This window comes from Corvus kubaryi, unplaced genomic scaffold (genome assembly GCF_017639235.1).
Source record: "Corvus kubaryi isolate FWS band 111438036 unplaced genomic scaffold, C.kubaryi_AGA036_p1.0 69, whole genome shotgun sequence".
NCBI classification, from domain to species: Eukaryota; Metazoa; Chordata; class Aves; order Passeriformes; family Corvidae; genus Corvus; species Corvus kubaryi.
In genome coordinates this window covers 4966511-4986962 of record NW_024582057.1, presented here as the reverse complement: position 1 = coordinate 4986962, position 20452 = coordinate 4966511, and the positions used below count along the sequence as shown (strand labels likewise).

Here is a 20452-nt window from a genome sequence, read left to right as displayed (position 1 = left end):
CACCGGATGGTCTCAGTTGCTCTCCAGGTTTAGAAATTTGAACAGGGAGGAAGCAGGGGATGAATAAGGATAAATTGATGCAGCAGGACTGCTTGAGGACTGGCAGAACCACAGCTTGAGAAGAGACAAAGGCAAAATGGCCATCTTCAGTAGAGACTGACTCATCCCACTGTGCCAGGACCTGATCTGTCCCAAAATTGCATAAATATTTATAATTTGACCTCAGTTTATCCCATTGTGAAGCAAGATGTCCACCAAGTTTTGTGAACATTTCAGATCCAATCTGAGACCTCGAATTTTAAAGGAGAAATTTGATACCAGATGGGTAGCCTTGACTGAAGCAAGGGATTTGGACAGAGAATCACCTGATTCCTTGCACAAGGCTGAAAGGAGATGATTTTGAGCTTAAAGCCTGAGGCAAAACTACAATTCTTCTCTCCTGGTGTAGAAGGAAAATCTGCTTGGCTTGTAACTGACAATTTGACAATTAGAGCTGAGAAACACTCTCAGAGGGTTTCTGGGGCCATTTTCTTGCCTTATAAAGATGCTCAAAGCAAGAGTCAAACAGTTTTTGGAGGCGCCAGGGCAAAAAACTTGGAATGAGAAGCACTGGGAAAAGCAACTCCGAGGGCAGTGCTTTTCTCTCCTGTCACACAGTTTGTGGAGGAGGTTTTGGTTCTCTCCACCTCTGCTCTCCTCTTGCCTCTGCCTTTGGGCTGCTGAGTGCATTTGACAGAGTCTCACCAAGATGAGCTTATAACCTCCTTTAGGGGTGTTGGCAACTCATTGTTGCACTGTGTTCCAGCTAAGTGTCACAAGGAGAAACAGTCTGTTGCTTCTCTGATGTCGTCATCTGGTAAAAAGCACCCAATGAGTGAATTCTCCCTTCCAGCTCATTACATTTTTGAGCCCTGCTCAGTAATAACACCACGCACAGCTTCAGATTTAAGCAGTGAGATCCCTACAGATACAGACAGTTCTGCAGTTTTTGTGCACATAGCAGAGTGTGACAGCTCCCCAAGGGCCAGATGCTTCCTGCAGAGTCTAATAATGCCCCATCAAATCGAGCAGGGTTACATCAGAAGTAGAATATGAATCGGGATCTTCATTTGTCATTTAGTTCATATTTGGCGTGGCTATAAATAGGTCATTTGGCTGCAATTCCTATTTCCCAATTTTATTTTTTTAACCTCAGCTTTGCTTTTTTAGACCACGAGCGTGTGATGAGTCTAAAAATGTCAGACTAGGAATTGGAAAGAGCAGATAACTGAGGCATGGCTCAGTCATGTCCCAGGCTGTTCACTGCCTACCCATTGTGGGCAGAAAAGGGCCAAATTATCAGTCTTGGCACAGTCACTGAGGGTTGTTTTGAGTTCCTAGGAATTTAACCCTATGACTTTGACCTTTGACAAGAACACTTAATTATTTCCAGCTCTCCAACCAGGTCATAAACTGGCCCTTTAGAAAAGTTTCCTGCTCTCCATAAAAGAGAGCTCTCACCTTCTGTCATAGCAGAGTTTACATTCTTTGAATGGAGGGGCTTCTTGAATCAGCAGGATACTGTGGTTGGGTTAAAGAGTTCAGCATTTGGTTTTGTTTTTAACAGGAGACGAATCCATTCTCCAAAATGCCATCCTGTGTCCACACTTTGTATCTCCCAAACTTTTCCTGTTGCTTATTGTTTCCCCAGATACTGGAATTTGAGATTGTTCCACTGTAAAACCAGAATTTTGTCTACAGAATCAGAATAAAAACTATTCCACCCTTTTCTTATTTTCAGGATATATATATGGATAATAATCAATTCTTTTTTAATCCAAATACCCAGCAGTGACTGCCTTGTGCTCCTGTGAGCCTTTGAGTTTTGGTAACAGCTTATGTGTTCCCTCAGCTGACAGATCGAGCTGCATGTAATGCGCTTTCTGTACAAGGTAAGAGAAACTTTCCAGCTTTTTCCATCATGCTCTCCACGTATTCATTTTGTCAGGGGGACAGTCCAAAAATAATAAATACAAAATGTTAGTTATTCTGGGCTTTTCAATTAATTGGAAGGCACGACCCCAGCTGCAGCCTTAATGAAGGAGTATTTCATCCCATGCTTTCTCTGGTTTAGGTAAACACACAGACCTCGACAACCTGGATGCAGCAGGGAGTAGAGGCTCTGCCTGGCAGCCTGGCGAGGCTCCTGCTTTCAGCAGCCCTCAGCTGAGCCAGTGGGTTTCGTGCTGACCTCCGTGCGCACGTCACTCCCAGTCAGGAGCTGCCGAAACCACCGAAGCCTCACTTAAAGGACAGTAAGGTTAAACAGAGAATGTAATTCTGCCTTCCCACTTAACAGCTTTACCAGTAAGTTGCTGCTTTTTCCTTACATGGGGATGTGGTTGGTGGGGACATTCTTTTCTAATGAAAAGGCAGCTCTTAGTACCAAAAACCACTTGCCCACATTTCTAGCACGTAAGGCAGAAAAACAGCTGAAAAACAAACTTTTACTGAAACACATATTTTTAGACTGATTTCCCAGGTTTTGCAGCCCAAGCTTCCGCCTGCCAGATCTGAGGCAGAGCCCAGTGCACTGGAGCTGTCCCAAAACATGGAGCTCTGGTCCAAACCTGTGTTTGCATCAGCCCAGGTTGGAGCCTGGGATCAGACCAGGGTAAGGGATCACTTGGAATGCTTGCACCTCAGGAAGATCTGGCCAAGTCTGAGCTGCAACCAGGAACCCCTGATGCCCCCATGCCTTCACCTCTGGATTTGGGATCACTGAGGTGCCACAACCAGCTGCAGGACCACCACGCTGGCAAAGCCTGTGAGATGTCAGTGAGGAGAGAAACAAACAACACCCTTTCCTTGCCGCACGTGAGGAGGCGGAATGGAAATGCACGCATTGAAGATTGTCTGTGGTAGCAGTGATTGTATTTCTTGCTCTGCAGAGAATGAATTAACATAGACAGTGACGTTATAAAACTTGTCTTGGAGAACAGAAAGCAGCTGTAAGCACCTTTCCTGCTCAGAGGTTGTGCCCCATGCCTGGGAGAAGGCTGGAGTCCTGCATATGGCCTGGGAAATTCCAGCCCTTCCCCTGCCTCTTGGGGGCTGCCAGCTTCCACCTTAGTCAAATGTGGGAATGAAGCCATAGCTGGGCAAAGTGGAAAAAAAAAGGCGGAAAGAAAACTGTAGAGGCCACAAGCCCTCAGGAAAAGGGCTGCATTTCAAGATAAACCCATTTAGCTCTAAACACAAATGGCATGTTTGTAAAAGGGCACAGAATCTCAGTTGCTGGAAACGAAACAGTGATAAGTGGCAATGCTGAAGTCTGTCTTGAAGGATTCGTCTTTTTTTTAATATACTTTTGTTCCTTCACAGTCTCCTGCCTGTTCACAATGTCCTGAAAATATCTTCTGCTGCCTTACCCTCACCAACAGCATTTTGCCACAGATGAATTGTGTATTCTTTCCTATAAGTATTTTCTTCAACTCCAGCCTGAAAATGATTGACTTGTTAAATAGCAATTCCCTGCTGCCTGAACCAGATTCTCACTCAGAGGCTGCTTTATACTGCTCCAGCAATGCCAAACTGCTGAACTGCCAGTGTGGTATAAAAGAGGCCTGGAACCTTAAAAGGAACATTCTTTCATGTCTCTAGAATATTTTCTATATTCTATAGAAGCACCAAATATTTTTGTAAAATAATAATAATAATAATAATAATTTTAAAAGCAAATCCACCCATTTAATGTTCCTATTCCCCAAGTATACCATGTGGTATTTTAAATGTCATCTTTCAGGGCCCTTCTCTTTGAAAAACTGAGAAGTTTTATGGCATAAATATTTTCCCTGTGAGGTTTGGAAACCAATGTGTTGGACACTATATTTTTTTAACAGTTATGGTATATTAGATCATGGTCTTTTGTGGTTAGGTGTGACATCAGGCCACCACAAAGCCATACCAGGAGAATCACATGGAGGAAAACATGTCCACTTAATAGCTTTCAACCTTCAAGGGAATTCAGAAAAGCCAAACCTGTGCATGTGGAATGATCTGTTGTTATTCTGCCAAAGCTAACCTGGGGTGACTTGCAAGCATGCATACTTACAAGAAGTTCTGAGGAACAGATAAGGAGAAAATAATTGCTATGTGCATATTCCAACTTCAGAAAAACATCAGCAAGGCAGCCAGGCCAGCCACTGCCCACCCCTCCCCTTACTCTCCAGTAATGATGATTCACCTACAATCTGCAGCTCTTGGTACCAGCTTTCCTAAATGAGGAATGCATCCCAAATTACTAACAGACCCACCTTGGAATCTTGGTGTATCTGGTCTACAGCTTTCTTAATGTTCCTACTTATCCCTTCCATTTATCTGTTGTTTTTATTCCATAGTATAGCTCCTGCAATCCTTAGACCTTTCAGCCAACATCATGAGGAAACATACTTTCCTTGGAAGACAGATCTGTGAGAACAAGGGCCAAAATGCTGATGGGCAGATGGAGCACAGTGATGCCTGAGGCCAGCTGCAGGTGATTTAGGTGGGAACGGGAGACCCAAACCTGTGTGGATATAATCTACCTTGTGGGGTTTCTTGTTTTGGGAATGCAGTGGTGGTGCTGCATTGCGGAGCTGCCCTGACTTTTCGTGGGTGCAGAGGGATTAGTTCCTGCCCTGTGCTGCCCCCATCCTCCTGTGGTCGTGCCATAACTGTGCTCCCACCCAGAGCAGCTGGGGAGCCTGGTTTTGCTCTACCTCTGCAGCCACAGTCAGTGATTGCCAGGGAGGAAGGGTCCCTCCAGGATATGGAACATAGCTCAGGGGGAAAGCAGGTCTCAACCCTTGTGACAGGCAAGCACCCATCTACAGGGATTTGCATTATCTGCTTAGGAGGCCATCCAGCTCAGATCCTGGGATTGGAGACGGGGTTTTTTGGTTAGAATTTTTTTCCAGAGCAAATGCCTGCAGCTTTATTAGGAATTTGCTGATTCTGTTCCTGACCTGTAAAAGCACTTGTCTGCCTAGAAGGTTTTCTCCTTTTCCTAACTATCCTAATTGGGCTAATGAAAAATGTTGCTTCTACCCATAAGATTTACCTCAGCTAGGATGTACTCCATCCCATCCCCAGCAGATAGCAAAGTGTGGTTCCCACTGCTGGTCTTGTATTTTGAAGGACAGAGACAACATGTGAGAGATTCTCCATCCCTGATAAGCCTTGGAGAGCTATAGCTGCAAGCAGTCTCATACTGAGGTGTGTGCATGCCTGCATACGTGAGAGGAAATACCTTAGATTGCAAAGGCAGTCCTTCTATTGCCATTTCTTAGCTTTTAAGTCCTCAGCTTTGTAAGCCAAATGATGTCCTATTAGCACAGACTTGCATTTAGGTGTGCAATAAAATGCCTTCAAATGTACAGATTTACTGACACAATGAGTGCATTTTTTTCTCCCTGAAATGGAAGGGGTTAGAGGAACTGCAGATTCAAATGTATTTCATAGACCTGTGTTATTCTGTTCTCTGTTTTACTCTTTTTCATCCTTGTAATTTTTATATAGCTGATATGACCTTCTATTTTTAATGGGGCTTTCCTTTGCAACATGCAGCTGAGATGTATAAATGTTTTTATCAGAAATGATTCCACGTGATCCATCAGGCCATTCAGACTTAACCAGTACTTTGCCTTGTACTTTGAATAACAACTTTTCACATCAATGTCATTACAAAGGATATACAGCCTGAGGATTCCTGTTAGAAATTTTTAGGGAAATCATTCTGAATAAGGAACACACTCAGACCTACTGCTCTTTTCAGCCATTTTTTACAGACAATCTACAAATTCAGTGAGAGAATGAGTTCGTGGACTTCATTACATGAAACTGTAGCACTGTTAAGTTGAATCTAAACAAAAGAGGAGGAGGAAGTCAAAATCCAGTTTGTCATTGTCCTTGCTAAAAGATATGTACAAAAGCAGTGGTAGCAAAGGTTACCATGGTGTTTCTTATCAGCCCTTGCAGAGGGAGATGAAGAAAAGATATTTCTGATAATACTTAAAGTTACTATTTTTTAGATCCAATATGTTCATAACATAATATCCGTTCTTCCGACTGCACATGGGACAAATCCCTAAGAGCCAATCCATTTGTTTTGCTCATGGGGAGCTGCTGCTTTACACTTTGGATTTCATAGCAGCTTGACAATATCTTAGCTATTATCCTTTTAAATTAACTTTACTGTGCTCAGGGATTATTTTGTTGTTGTTGCTGTTAGCTGGGGATTTGGAGGACTTCTGTGGTCAGAAGCTGTGACATAGGTCTAAGTACCTGCATTGCTCCCCCTCCCCACAGCCTGGGGGAGAGCAGCTGAACCTGCCCTGCCCTGCTGCTCTCCTGGGTGAGTAGTCATGGAGGGCAACTGAGGCTGCAGGAGGTGTGGGGCTTGGAAAAGCAGAAGGATCCCATTTTCTTTACAGTATGACAGAGAAATGCAGCAGGCCAAGGTCCTAGGTATGTCCTGGTGTGCTGCACCAAACACTGACCTCCTGTAGCTTGGCTCTAGATTTTCAAAACAGTTTTCTGAGTGGCTCGGGGGGGTGGGGGGATTTCAGCAACACCTCAAAGCAGTGTTGTGTGTTTATCTCCTCCAAAACAGCCCTCAGCTTGTGCAGAGGAGAGGGGAGCCCTGTGAGAAACACGTGTATCTTTAAACCCTCCAACGGAGGCCAGATATTCCATTTGCTTAGTGTGTCATTGGGCTGGGCATGCCTGTACTTCTAAGCCCTGGAGGACAGGAAAATGCTACTTCCCTGCCCTGGGTAGTTGCAGAACACAGTTTTTAATGGTTTTCAGATATTTATCAGAGCACTATAAGGAACTTCCTGACTTTCCAGGGAAACATTTAGTGCACCTTTTCTTAAACTGCCAGGTAATGATGATGACCACAATTTTCAAAGAAAACTCTTTGCTAGGCACTGAAGGAGGAGGTGGTTTCCAGAGGCCGGCAGCACTGCAAATCTCCCCATGAAGTTGTAGGTAACTAGTGCAGGGAGCAGCAGTGCCAAGCAGCCCAGCAGGGAGGCAGCTTCGTGTTCCGTCTGCAGGTGTTGTTGAGAACCCCATTGCCCTGGGTTGGCCTAAAGAAAGAATCACAGCAGAACCTTTGGAAATTAGTGGAGTGGTAAGCTTCCTTGTCAGTCTAGCAGCAAGATCCTCTCCTTGCTGTGTTCTATGACAAAGACAGAGGATCAACACTCTGGGCTGAGAATGATACAAAAGAAGCCCTTAAAAGTTCCGCAGTGCCTGGTTTCAGGCCCTTAGCAACGGCTTGCTTCAAGCTGTAAAAAAGGAGTTTAAACATTCCCTAGTTAACCTCTTTTCTTTGTCCGGAGCCTTCTCATGTCTCCAGCTGCTGTATTCATGTGCTTCCTCAGCTGGAAGGGAGCCAGGCACAGGGCAAGGGAGTTTGTAAGCTTAGAGATTCTTTTTTACAACTTTTGGAGTGCAGAGTGAAAGCATTAGAGAAAAGCAGCAGCAGCCCTTCCCTGGACTGTTTTGCCCCTGTTTTGTATGGTCTTACCCCAAAAGCTGATGATTACTATATGGATTGCCAGGCTGGTGTTTTTCCATTCCTAGTGGAGGGTTGAAGTTCTGGCTGGCCTACTTTATCACAACTATCAATAAAAGCAACAGATGAATTGGAAGTCCTTGAACTCTGAATTGTCTAAGGTGTGACTCTTACATGGAGTTTTATTGGTGTGCTACAATATATGTTATATATCTCTGATCATAAACAGAGTTTAGATAAATACAGCTGAGACAACCGATAATGGCCAGGAGTATAAAAACCCACAGTTGTTCATTGTAATTTAAAGGAGGAAGTGTTGTCTTTTTTCTAATGCTAACAACTTTCCCGGGCAGAACAACCAGCCTTTCTAAGAGTATAAATGTGACTTTCACTGTATAAATCTGTGTCTCCCCTACTTTGTGTATTAAACTGTGTGTAAAAGACCACTCATTTCTATACTGCACAGATATGCCTAACCTCTTTGAAGCTGATTGAAGGAAGGATTTCACTAGTTATTTTTCAGGCAGTTTTTGGCTAGTAGGTGCACAAAACATTCAGAGTACACAAGACCCTTCCTCCTCTCCCTTGCTTGAGAGCAAGATGGGCTTGATGTTGTAGAAAAACAGGTTTTCACCCTGTAAGCAAGCTGTGGTGCTGTTCCCATGAGCATGGTTTCAAGAAGCAATTTATCTTTCTGATGGCTTTTTTTCGGAGACTCCATCCAAAAGGACTTCAATTTTTGTTTGTAAAGAAATATTCCTCTTCTTTTTTGTAACAGAAGGAATCACATAAGGTAGCTAATGCTGGACTAGATGTAGGTGATGCTGCTTCCCAGGGAGCTCAGAGTAAAGCTATTCATAAGGCTGATGGCAAGTCAGAAGCTCTCCTTAAGGCAGCAGAATGAGATTTTTCCATTGCATTATCAGTGCTTGATGGGAATTTTGTCTAATGAGGTAAGAATCTGGACATCTGGAAGAGATGGAAACAGTAAACTGAATTAGAAAACTTTGGGTATCACATGAGGTAACACCTATGGGAGCAGCAGGGAAGCTCCTGGGAAAGGTTTATTTCAAAGGAACGTGGAGAAACAGAGGCCTTGCTTGTGGATGGCAATCCCTCACCATCACCACCAATGGCTTCTGTAAAAAGGACTCCGTGAAAAAAGGCTGTCACGTTTAAACATTTTGCTGGCAGATCACACGGAGTTTTCTGTGTTCCTGCTTTCAGCAGCTGAGGAGGACAAGTACAATAAACCCATCCTTCACCTCTCAAGCATTTTACCTGATAGCATTTTTCTCTGTTTTCCTCAGTGACAGCGGTCTTGGAGGAATCTGCCCCAGAGAAGAGGTCTGGGTGGGAGAAGAGGGGTTAACTATGGGGGAGGGTATAGGATATTCTCTGAAGCCAAGGTTGTGATCCTTCGCCCTGTCACATCTCCTGCCTTCTCCCCCATAGCTCTGCTGTATGTTTTTATGCTTCCATTACCCTGTAAGCTCACAAACCAGCCTTTCACTGGGGAATGTGAACAGATGGACTCCTCCAGTGTCTCCTCTGGCTTCTGCAAAGCCCCTGTATTCAATGCTGTAGTGTCATATGAAGTAGGATCAAATGAATTTTTTTAAGAATTCTGCAACAGGGAGGATGGGGCCATTTAAATATCACGTGTTGGCTCCCTGCCTCATGGACCTAAGGACTGATTACAGTGGGACTGGTTTTGGTTTAAACAGATTATCTTACAAAGTTGTTGGGTTTTTTTAGTATATATTTGATAAGGGGAAAAAATTAAACTTTGAGTAATTAGATTGAATAAATTCGAAGCATGATTAATTCAAAGCACAAATCTGAAGTTGAAACATCCCTCCCCACCCCAACAAAAGAGAATATCTGGAATTTTAGACTAGAAGGTCACTGGTGGGTGACAAAGGAGACTTTTGTTCTGCCCTTGGCCACACTTCTTGCTTGCAGGCTGCCCCTCCTCAGGCCAGCCTCTGTCACCCTGCCTAAAAAGGGAGTGTAATGATATCGACCTATTTGGCAAAGCATTTTGGGGTCTCTCTGTGAAAGAGACGGGGGTGAGCTGCCTTTGCAAACTTTGAGTGTTTCACGTTGATATCCTCCTTCAGCTTGGAAAACGAAACGTGCTAAATTTGGGCAGGTTTTAGTGTTTGTGATTCATTCCCAGGGAATTCCAGACTTCTTTAAGCTCTTCCCTTATTTGTAGGTATTTGCTGACTGGTTTACTAAACAGGCTGTTCTGAGGCTGTTTGCTGCACTTGACACCATTTATCCATCCGTAGGACTGAGTCACGCACCATGAAGCCTTACACAATTAAGATATGGTGAACAGCAGCAAAACCCAGCCCCGAGCACAACCCACAGCTTGGAGTGGTGGGGCGACAGCTCCACCTCCCCACGCCTGGGCTCTGTCGGGTGTGTGAGTCAGGGCTGGCTGAGCAGGCAGCAGTGGGACTTCTGGCTTGATAACAGGGCAGGACAAAGAGGAGCTGTTATCTGCTGTGCACGCACAAGTACTCTCAGTGCAGACAGGCTATCTGGCACGTAAACTCATAAGCTAAGCACTACATGCAAAAGGTAACTGTAATAAAAACATACTGAGAGCATTTTGTTTATGGTTTCTTCCTCGACAAAATAAACCGCAAACTTGCGGCAGCTCTTTTCCTTAGTAACTTTCCTTTCTCCTATAGCTCCTATTTTAATAATATCTCTAATCCATAATCTGAAAAAAACACCGAATTTTCAGAATACGCCTCATTATTTTGAAGCCTCCTCAGGGAACGGAAATGCAGTTTCAACCTGCTCATGCTTTCTCATAAATTGATTTCAAACCTTGCACGTGAACACACTGTGATTTCAACTGGTACCCAGAGTGACATCTTCCATGAAACCCCACAGCTGTCCCTTAATGGGAGATTAGTGCTTTAACAAGATGGTTTTTTATTACTGTTGTTGTTTGCTCACTAATGAAACAGGCTTGTGCTGTGTGCTATCAATTACATCCCAAATCATGTAATGTAATGACTCAGGACTTTTTTTTTTTAAAAGAAAATGTAGCTGCGAGTTTTATTCAGTCTGGTTATTTCATGGCTTCAGAATTTGTTGTCCGTGTTCCTCATTACCGCAGCTGTAGATAAAAACTTGAAAATCTGAATCTCTTAAGGCTCAGGAATGTGACAGAAAATAGCCCCCAAAAGGTCACACGCAGTTTGGTTCTGTGGGAGAGGAGAAGGTGAGGAGGAGGAGATACAAAACTGGCACAGGATATTTGCAGCTAACACTGCTGTCTCAGTGGGGCTGCTGGCACCATGTGGCTCTTGGGGCTCTTTGGAAAGTTTTCTGCTGTTTAGCCTCAGAATCTGGATTCTTCCAGCCTTGTTTAGTCTTTCTGGGCTCTTTTAAAGGTCAGCTGAGAGAAAACATGAATTAGCTCTTCCAGAGGGAGCTGCTGCTCCTCTCTCCCTGTTTGGTAATGTAGAAGAAGTGTCTAAAGCATGGTGTTGTGAGAGAAATTAGCTGCTTCTGCTTTCTCCCCTTCCCCTGTAGTGAATTTGGTTCCCTGAATGAATGAGACAGATTTAGTACCAATTTTATTCCCAATAGGCAACCTAAAAATACCTCCAACTCCACACACATCCCTTGTAGTCCACAGCTTTTTCTGGAGCTGAGGCAAAACAGAGCTGATGTCATGGGCTATTTTTATACAGCGATGTCTAAAATATTTATTTTTGTAATGGCAAAAGAGTGCACTGTACTCTTTGGTAAATAATTTCAATGTTATTGTTTCCATTTACGTAAATTGACAAATAGCTGAAATTAGATGGAGCAAGTTTGGGGTTTTTTTGCAAATTATTTTCAAGTTCTTGAGCACCTATTCCACTCCTGTCTTCTTTCCCTGAGTCTCTTCCAACAGCAAACATCAAAGTAACACCTGCCAGGGGTGGGTCAAGCTCTCAAGACAGTGGCCTTTGGTCTCCAAATAAGAGCAGGTGAGTAACTGCATGCTTACTGTCCCAGGCATGGGCAGGGAGTGCTGCAGCAGAGCTGGAACGTTCATTCACGGTTCCTGGAGAAAGATACTGTGGTCCTGTCAGCCTCACATCCTCATGTTGTCCTGGCAGCTGGGACAAGCCTCCAAAGCTTCACAGAGGAGTTGCCAGATGGTGGCAAAGAGCGAGAACCCAGATGCCCAGCTATGAAATACGGTGAATAGTTGTCATTAGCCACGTCAGATACAGGCTGGGTGCTTTTCCAGCTTCTGGTTTTCTTATCCTTCAATGCCACTGAAGTGCTTGGGCAGACAGTCTGTTCCCTGTCAACTCCCACTGTCACTTTTTTCCTTAAGCGTAGTATCAAAAGTGCTTGTACTTTTTTTTTTTTTTTTTAATATCAGGAGTAGCCCAGTCTCTCCTGCTGTGTTTATGCTTCTGCCAGCAAATCACTGCTTCTGTCATGTACTTGGCATCCACTTGCTGCTCACTAGAAACCCAGGTGGGCACAGCACAGCCTTTGTCTCAGAGTCATCCATTGGAATAAAAAGCTTTTTTTGGCAATTCAAGCAATTTTTAGTCTGCAAAATTGGAAAATAGAAGTTTGCTGAATGGAGCACAGAATGCTGCTGAATGCAGAGCTGTTTCAAAAAAGAAATGAAAGCAGTGCATGTTCTCTCAATTTTTGTTTTCTAAAAGTCAAATCAAGGAAATTAACATATTTTGGGTTTTATTCAGGCCCTGCTTTAGTGGCATCTGTCTTACCTGGGTGAAACAGGTGTGACTAAGGTGGTAGGCAAAGGGCTTTTTTCCAAAAGGAGTCAGGTACCTAATGACAGTTTGAGATGCTTCTGTCTAAAAACAGGTCCCCAAAACCTCCATGTTGCCCTAGGGGACATGAAAGCCTCAATCTAGACCTCTAGCAATTGTCACAGAGGTCTGCATGAAATAGTGGTGGCACTCTTTAGCTGCCCATTTCTGAAAGGGGAGATTAAAACATTCGTATTTCTTTCCCGCTCAAGGACTTTTGAATCTGTGTCTTTCACTTCCCCAGAGAACATCATAAGCAGCTAACTAGAGCATGTCCTGAAGCAGTGCTCTCTTTGTTACAACTCTTCCTGGTTCAGAGTAATTACATGTGTAATTATGAGGATAGAGGCACCCATGGAAGACTGACTCTGCCTGGGTGGTGGTTAAATACTCACTGCAGGCCACAGCCCTTGCTCCAAGGATCGTGAGGTATATCTAACTCTAGTAAGTCAGTTAGAAAGGAACAAAGCTTACTGAACTTTCTTAAAAGCTTTTATTAACTCACATGCAACATTTGGGTCCTTTCTGCACACAGAACACACGGACTCTAAAGGCTAAGGTCCTTGAGATTTAGCTGAGCAAAATGTTTTGAGACAGCTGTGTTCTGCTGTAAACCAGCACTGGCAATAAACGCCAGCCTCATAATAGAAAGGAAATACCGTTGTTGTCTGCCCATACTCAGGTGTGGGGTCAGACTGGGATGTTTTCATCAACACAATGTCATAACTCATTACATCTGCATCATTTAAAGGAAAATAAAAGTCTGATCTTCTCGTTACCATCTTCTCTGCTTCCTGCTTTCTGAATTACTTTCACTGATTTCAAGGCAGGAAATGCTGATCCTGTGTTGCAAGATATAGCCCAGCCTGGAATAGTGATTTAATTTTAAATACTCAAGGTAGAAAACATATTCTATTAACATCTTGTTGCCTAAAGGGTCGTGCTAATCAGCTTCCAGCAGTTTCTTCTTCAAGTCTTACTCAAGTAGTTATTAATTAATATGTGTTTTTCCACTGTTTTTTTCTATATAATTTTTTTCTGACCAGTATTATTAAACCATCTGCCTCTGGAGTACAAATAATTTTTCCAAACCTGCACCGTTCTTGCACATCTGTGGAAAAGAAGTCACTGACAACAGCTGCTGAAACCCTTGGTAGTGACCAAGATGAGTGTGCTGTACTTGCTTCAGACATCACTGGGGAGTCTGCCTATGTTCCCCAGCTGCTGTGAGACTGGGTAAGGGAATCTGGTTTGGGAGAAGGGGAAACAACTGGAAAGGGTTTAAACACTTCTGTCCAGTGAGGCTGAAGGAAGAAAGAGACGAACCAGTGACTGGCAAAGAGCAGAGCCATCTGCATCATGAGGGAACAAGAGGGCTTTGCAGACCCAAGGTTCGTGTGATTTACACAATGTGTCACATGTACGTGGCAAAACACGGTTCAGAAGATCTTGAACACATCTTGGCCCCTAGAAAGGTGGCTTTAGCATTTTTAGTTTCACCTGCTAAGAAAATACAATCCCTCAGGCAGGGCACTGTAACTAACCTGCAGAACCACGGCAAGTATAGGGCAAGTTGTACAATTTCAGCTCAGTGCAGTTTTACTATGGATTTACTAAGACAATTACTTCCCTTTTGGGAGTCTGTCCTTCTGAATGCCCAAGTGCAGCCTCAAAACATCCGTCCTTCACGGGCACCTTGCAACTGTGACCTGCCTCCTCTCTATCTGCTATTTTGATGGAAATGAGCAAAAGCTGCCCGGTATGGCTGCCCTTATTTCTCTCTCTCTGAGATTTAGCAGCAGTTTTTATAAAGAACCAGTGTTTACTTTTTCCAATCCTAGCCCTTCTGCGTTGGAGAAATGCCCTCTCCTCAGAGCCATGCCACCTTCCTCAGAGTGTTTATGTCCTCTCACCAGGAAAGGATTACAAATTATGTTGGGAATGGATTTTTTAAAACACACAACCTCTTATTGCACAGTGTTTTTAAGTAAAGTAGCAGGTGAGCTTGTTAGCTCCATCTGCCACTCTTGTCATGGAGGACATGTTTTTTAAACAAGCTTTAATATCCTTTACTAAATAAAAGTTGTTTTCAACAGGAATACCCTGAGCATAATCATGATATACATATGTGCTCTTTTTTTAAATAAAATAAAAAAAAGAAAGAAAGAAAAAAACCCAATAATTGCCATCTGCCACTTTCTTAGTAAACATTGTCATATGTCATGAACTCAATTACCCAGATCACTGGGGTGTGGACAACTGGGTGCTGCTTTTTAAAAACAAGTGTTGAAATAAAACTTTGGTTTAGGTGCAGCAAATCCATTACTGAATGTCCATCAGAGAGAACGGGCTCCTTTCAGGCAGCTGTGTGTGTTCCCTTACGTCAGTGGAAAACTGCCTGGGCACAACCAGCTCATTTCTTATTGACTCGTGTAATTACAGGCAGGGCTAATAAATGGCACCAGTTACTGCAAAGGCTGCCCCAAATTCTGCATTCTGTCTTTGGTCGAGTTGAGCAATGATGGTGACTTTCACCAGATCTGCTTTTTGGCCAAGTGTCCTCTGTGCCAGGGGAAGCCACATTCCCTGCTGAGGAGATGCCTTGGGCTCGGTTTTAGAAATAGGTTCACTCATTTAGAAGAAGTCCAGGCTGAAGACCTGGGGCACTGCTAGTGCAGGAGAGAAAGAGGAGGCAAAGGAGAATAGGAGGACAAAATTCTGTGATCCCCTTGAAATCTGAATTTGGAAGCTGCTGGGAAAGACCAGAATTGGTGGAAAGGTGTTTAAATTAAGTGGGCAAAGGCACGGGACAGAGGTACAGCACATGAAAAAAAAAGGCAGAAAAATGGTAAAAATACTTAACAATCATTTAATAAATGGGGTGGTGGGGGTCCGTTGCCCCTTTTCCTCAGCTCCTAAGAAATCATAGTTAATTTATTAAAGAAACAGTGGAAGCTTGAAAGCTAAGATCTCCAAGACTAACATTTGCTTGTTTTAATTTGAGTGTTTTTAGATATAAACAGTTAGAAATAATTCTTAATTGCATACTAGATGTGACCATGCAGTGACCAACATCTGCTAATTGAACAAGGAGACCATCTTTTAGGAAGGGAAACAAGTTACAAGTCCAGAGGCAATCTATATTGCAAATCTAAGAGGTCAGTCATGGTTATGATTCCTAATTTATTGTTCACAGGGCATTGAATCATCTTCTCTGGAAAACCTACAGAAATCTGCCATCTTATACTGGATTCTGAAAAAAATGTATCCTTTTTCAAACTACTACTGGCATCAGTTTCAGCTGGCACTTCAGGTGTCTTTAAGTATCTATGTAATTGGCTTATTTTGTGTTCATAGAACTTATGGGTCAGACTCCTGTCATCCTGCTTCAGTATTCATTGTAAATTGATATTAGCTTGGTGAAATGACTTCTGGGAATGTTTAACATTTTCTTTCTCTCTCTCTTTTCGTTTTGGCATGTCTTCTTTCCCCTTCTGATGCAAACCAACCTGCTCTCTCTTAGTGATATTTTGATCAACTGATGTGGGGGAAAGGAAGCCTATCTGTGAGAGCTTTGATACACACAACAAAACTACTGACTTTGTTGGAAGAAGGAGGATCAGTCCAGAATCTGTCTCTTCTTTTTTTGTTGTTTTGGGGGTTTTTTTTGGTGTTTTTGTTTGTTTGGTTGGTTGGTTTTTGTGTGTGTGTGTGTGTGTGTTTTGGATTTGTTTTGTATTGGCTTTTAGGGTTTTTTAATTTCGTTTTGTATTTCTTTTTGGCCAAAATGCACCAACATGTTTTGAATAGGTGTCTCTGGCATTCAGTAAGGTACAAAAAGAGAGATTTATAAGGTTCCCATGCCCTGTTGATTATTCAGGAGCTGTCTGTGTTTGATGTGGTGGGCACACTGTGCCCAGTTTGTTACACCTGTTTGGTTCTCAGCTGAAACCCGCTGGTGCAAAGCTGCAGCCCATTGTGCTCAGCAGACTGGCCTCTTGTGAGTAAATGATATGTATTCCTCTGGCTGAGTAAGACCTTGATGAACTTGTATCAAAGGTTTTTCTGAACTCATTTTTAGGAGCATGATGTGAATTTTATGGAGCAGGTGTGGGTGCCAGGGAAAGGTGGAGGCTGGTGTCACACTTCACAGCATAAAGCCACCCACCATCAAGGCTGCTTTTCATGTGCTCAGCCAATGTGAACCCTACTGGAAACAGAAGGCCCTCTGAGGCTACGTGTAAGCCTGAAGGAACAGAGCAGGCTTTTGAGGCAGGAAATCAAAGACATTGGAAAAATTCCTGCTTCAAATCACAGTAATTTTTAATGACTTGTAAATCATGACTGAAGAAAGAAAATCATAATCATTTAAAAAAATCCTCTCCCTTGCCTTCAAAGTAAGTAGAACACTTTCCAGATCAAATTGCTCTCCTCAGTCACCTCAGCAGAACAGGAGATGGCTCTGCAAAGGGAGCTGGTTACAATTCCTGCACTGGGGTGCTGCCTTCTGTGAGGACAGAGTGTGTGTTTTCCTGTCAGATTGTGCCATGTTACAGGCAGGAGGAGACTGTCCTTGAGGGTGGCAAACAATCACCTCGACTGGGAAACAGGAGCATGCTCTGTGCTTTTCCCCCAAAGAGAACAGCAGTGCTAGGATTTGACCCTTTTTGTGCTGTTGATGTTGGGTTAGAGCTACTCAACCCCTGGAGTCTTCCCTCTTGGAGGTATAGTGTCTGATGATGCCCTAAGGCTACCATGCCTTAGGTAAAGTTCCTTAAAAGAGAAAGCCCCTGGCTTTACTTCCAACAAAATTCATGAGCTACTACAATTGACAGAAGTTTTTAAATATGGGGGGAAAGTGTGTAAGGGTTGATGAAACTTTCTTTTAGCAAAGCAATTTTGGATAGCTCCCAGTGATTTGAGAATGCTTATATTGTACACATTCAATAATGTCAGCTGGGAGGTCATTCTTGTCCCTGTGTTTCCCAAGACACTGATTTCTTGATTGTTGTTCTTCTGATAATGCTCCTGTGTATTCAGCGTTTGATGCTGCAGAAGACACCTCAGCTTACAGGAGAAATTCTTGTGCATTTGAAGGAGACTTCATCTTTGGTCCAGTGGGGGATAAACCTGAATCATGAGGTAACAGAGCTCAGGGTATCCATGCTCTATGAGCTGCTTTGGGAAAGTATTTGTATTTTTTTTTTTTTTTTTTTAATTGAATGGGCTCTTTCCTGCCCTGAGGAAAGGAAGCCCCAGGAAAATCCTGCCATAAAAGATTTCTTTGCAGCAGTCCCACTAGGTTAAAATGGAGACTCTTCACCATGAAAATGTTCCTCTGGGAGAAGTTTCACCTGTTAAATCTGAGTGTTTCAGCATGTTTTGGGGTGCAAGGTCTTTACATTCTGCCTTGAAGGGAGTTAGGAAAAGGGAATGCCTGCATTGTTTATGACATAACTTTTTGATTTCAGCAACTGGAATTGGGGGTAGAGGAAAGAAAGAAAAAAGTAGCAGTGTTAGGAATAGAGTAAGTCACTAAGAGTGGCAAAAGGAGTCTGAAAGACTGCCATAAAAAGCAGACTTCCCAGAAAGCTAGATCATTTCCTCGCTATGTTGGCATATATCTGAAAAGTTTCATAAGATTACCTATATATTTCTGATTACTTAAAAAATTTGGGCGTGCTGGATTACAGTGTTACCCAATATCAGCATGTATTATGTAATTCTAAGGCAGTAGAGTTACAAAATTCAAAGACAGTCTAGTCGAGTCTTTTTTAGAAGATGTTAAGTGGTACAATGTGTAAAAACAGTTGCTGCCTATAAAGGGGGAAGAACATTTTCTGACAGTTCTGAAATTGAGGGTTACAGAATTTGCAGAAGTGGCCTTGGCTGAGGCTTTGCATTTCAGAGCTGTGATCTTCTGAAGTGGCTCCTTGTGGACCTGGGTTCTGTTGGTGCAAACTGTCACGCCTACATGCACAGCCTCACACGCAACAGGTAATGCTTGAACAAAGCCTTCCGGCTGGATTGAAACTTCTCATGATTAGCAGGTAATTAAAAAAAAAAATAAATCCAGTTTCTCAAAGCCAGCATAAACCCCCACCATCCTTATTGCTTAAATAATGTAGGAGAAGATCTCGGGTAATGCACTGACATCTGCAAATCAGAGTTAATTAATCTTTGCGATACACTTTTCAGAAATAATCTCCTTTGTCACTTGGTGGTGAGAGGCATCAGCTGCCAGTAGAAAGAGCAGGGATAGACCACAATCAAGAATGACACACACTGCAGCAGAATGGGGCAAGAGTAGAGTTGGGTTAGCCAAAACTAGTCTTCCACTTCTCTGTAGCCTTCATTTGGCAGCTTGCTTTAAGCTTCGACAAGAGTCAGTTGTGCTGTGCATCAACCTCTTACTTACTCTTTGCAGTCTGGAAATATAATGAAGAATATGCTTACTTCTCTGATCAAAATCTCCTAGCAGGGCTCATTTGAACGAACACAATGTCACAATGGAGTCCGGACAACAAACTAGCAAAAAAAAAGGTAATAGAGTAGTGAATTTATAACCACGAAGTAGGGGGCACTTGACATCAGTATCAGGATGTTAAGATGTCTTAGCATCTCAGGATGCTAAGAATGATGACTCTAATTCTCCTGTGTTTTATTAAGCATAGGGCAGCAGAAAGGACTTTAGGCTGCTATAAGAAAGGTGAGAGCTAATGCTTTTCCAGGCTAGCATTTGCCAGCCAAACAATATGCACAGGATTTTTATGAACATAGGTGAGTGCAAAGGACACTGAAAATAAGTGCTTGAGGGAGGGTTAGGCTTGTCATTTTCCCCTCTCCTGAGAAGAATACGTGTGAAGTGCTACCTCCACCATCAAGTGTGCTTTGTATTTATTTGCATTGTTTCCTATTAGCCCCACCTCTTTCACCAATCTCTTCTATGTGGATGCTTTTGGGTGCAGATTTGTACTTTGATGGCGAGAGTAAGAACAGGCTGTAAGGACAGAGAAGACTTTTCTTGGCCAGCCTTCTGCATTCTGGAGTTCTTCAAACTTCATGGTGGCCTGGTTACATCTCTGGTTTCTTTTCCCTGTAAGTGTTGAGTGACACTGTCCATGATGGAAATCACAGATGTAGGCCAGTTTAACACCCCCTCCCTCTCAGCTCCGTTTAATAGTCCCTCCCTCTCACCCCCACCAATGGTTTATGGTCAGCTTAGTTAGGTTCTTTTGCCTCTTTTAATAGAAAAAGTGGGAGGTGTTGGTGGCCTAGACTAAAAATGTGTGATGCAGTTTTAAATATGATTTATGTCTTCTAGCTATTCCTTAGGATAGCAAAGGGTATTCCTTTTTGCATCAACCTAAGATATAGTTGAAAACTGCAGCTGTAAATACCTATCAATCAGAAGCAATGACTAGGAAAACTAAACACAGTCATTTGATGTTCTTTTGCTTTATCCTCCATAAAGCTTATTTTTTGAGTGGATATTTTAGAGGTACTTCCTTAGATTCCTCCTCTGGACCAGACACCATGAGTTGCACTAAGGTTAAATCCTGTTTCCAAAGCAGATCCAGTTCAGTTAAGGCACTGACGAGAGGCACACAGCACGGCAGTGCTTGGAACAAACATATATATGACAGAAGCAAGGCCTTCTCTATCTGGTGTAAATGTGTCAATATGCACTTTGTTCGTGTTTTAACAGTGACTTAGTCACAAGCAGGGAGTGGTGGTGAACGCAATCCAGGAAACTTAAGAGCCTTCTTCTCATGAACGTGTAATGAAGTCCTCTTCAGCCTTTCAGCCTCCTTTGAATTCAGCTGGATTAAAGCAGTGAACAAACAATCCATAATTGTTTGCCAGGAGTACGATGATCCACAACAATGATTGTGTAAAAGGAACAAGCTGAAATGCCCAATAGCCTCCTCAACACCCAGGAATTATGCTGGTACAGCACAGAGCATAACTGAAGTACTGGTTAATAAAACAGTTAATGAAGTAATTGTAAAACATTTTTTCTACTTTTCTGCTGAGCAGCACATGAGAGGTTCTTAACAGTCAGTGGCATGGAGGGGGTTTTACAGGAACAGGG

General features: G+C 42.9%; 1 long non-coding RNA gene across 2 annotated transcripts in view; it reads left to right on the top strand.

Moving 5' to 3' along the window:
- The first annotated feature begins 748 nt into the window (after window positions 1-748).
- The window catches only part of LOC121674650, a 33313-nt gene continuing 13609 nt past the window's right edge, over window positions 749-20452 (top strand). For both annotated transcript variants that reach the window (XR_006019738.1, XR_006019737.1), the window contains exons 1-3: window positions 749-11547; window positions 13404-13593; window positions 15554-15621. This is a non-coding gene — a long non-coding RNA (uncharacterized LOC121674650). The remainder of the gene's footprint in view (window positions 11548-13403; window positions 13594-15553; window positions 15622-20452) is intronic.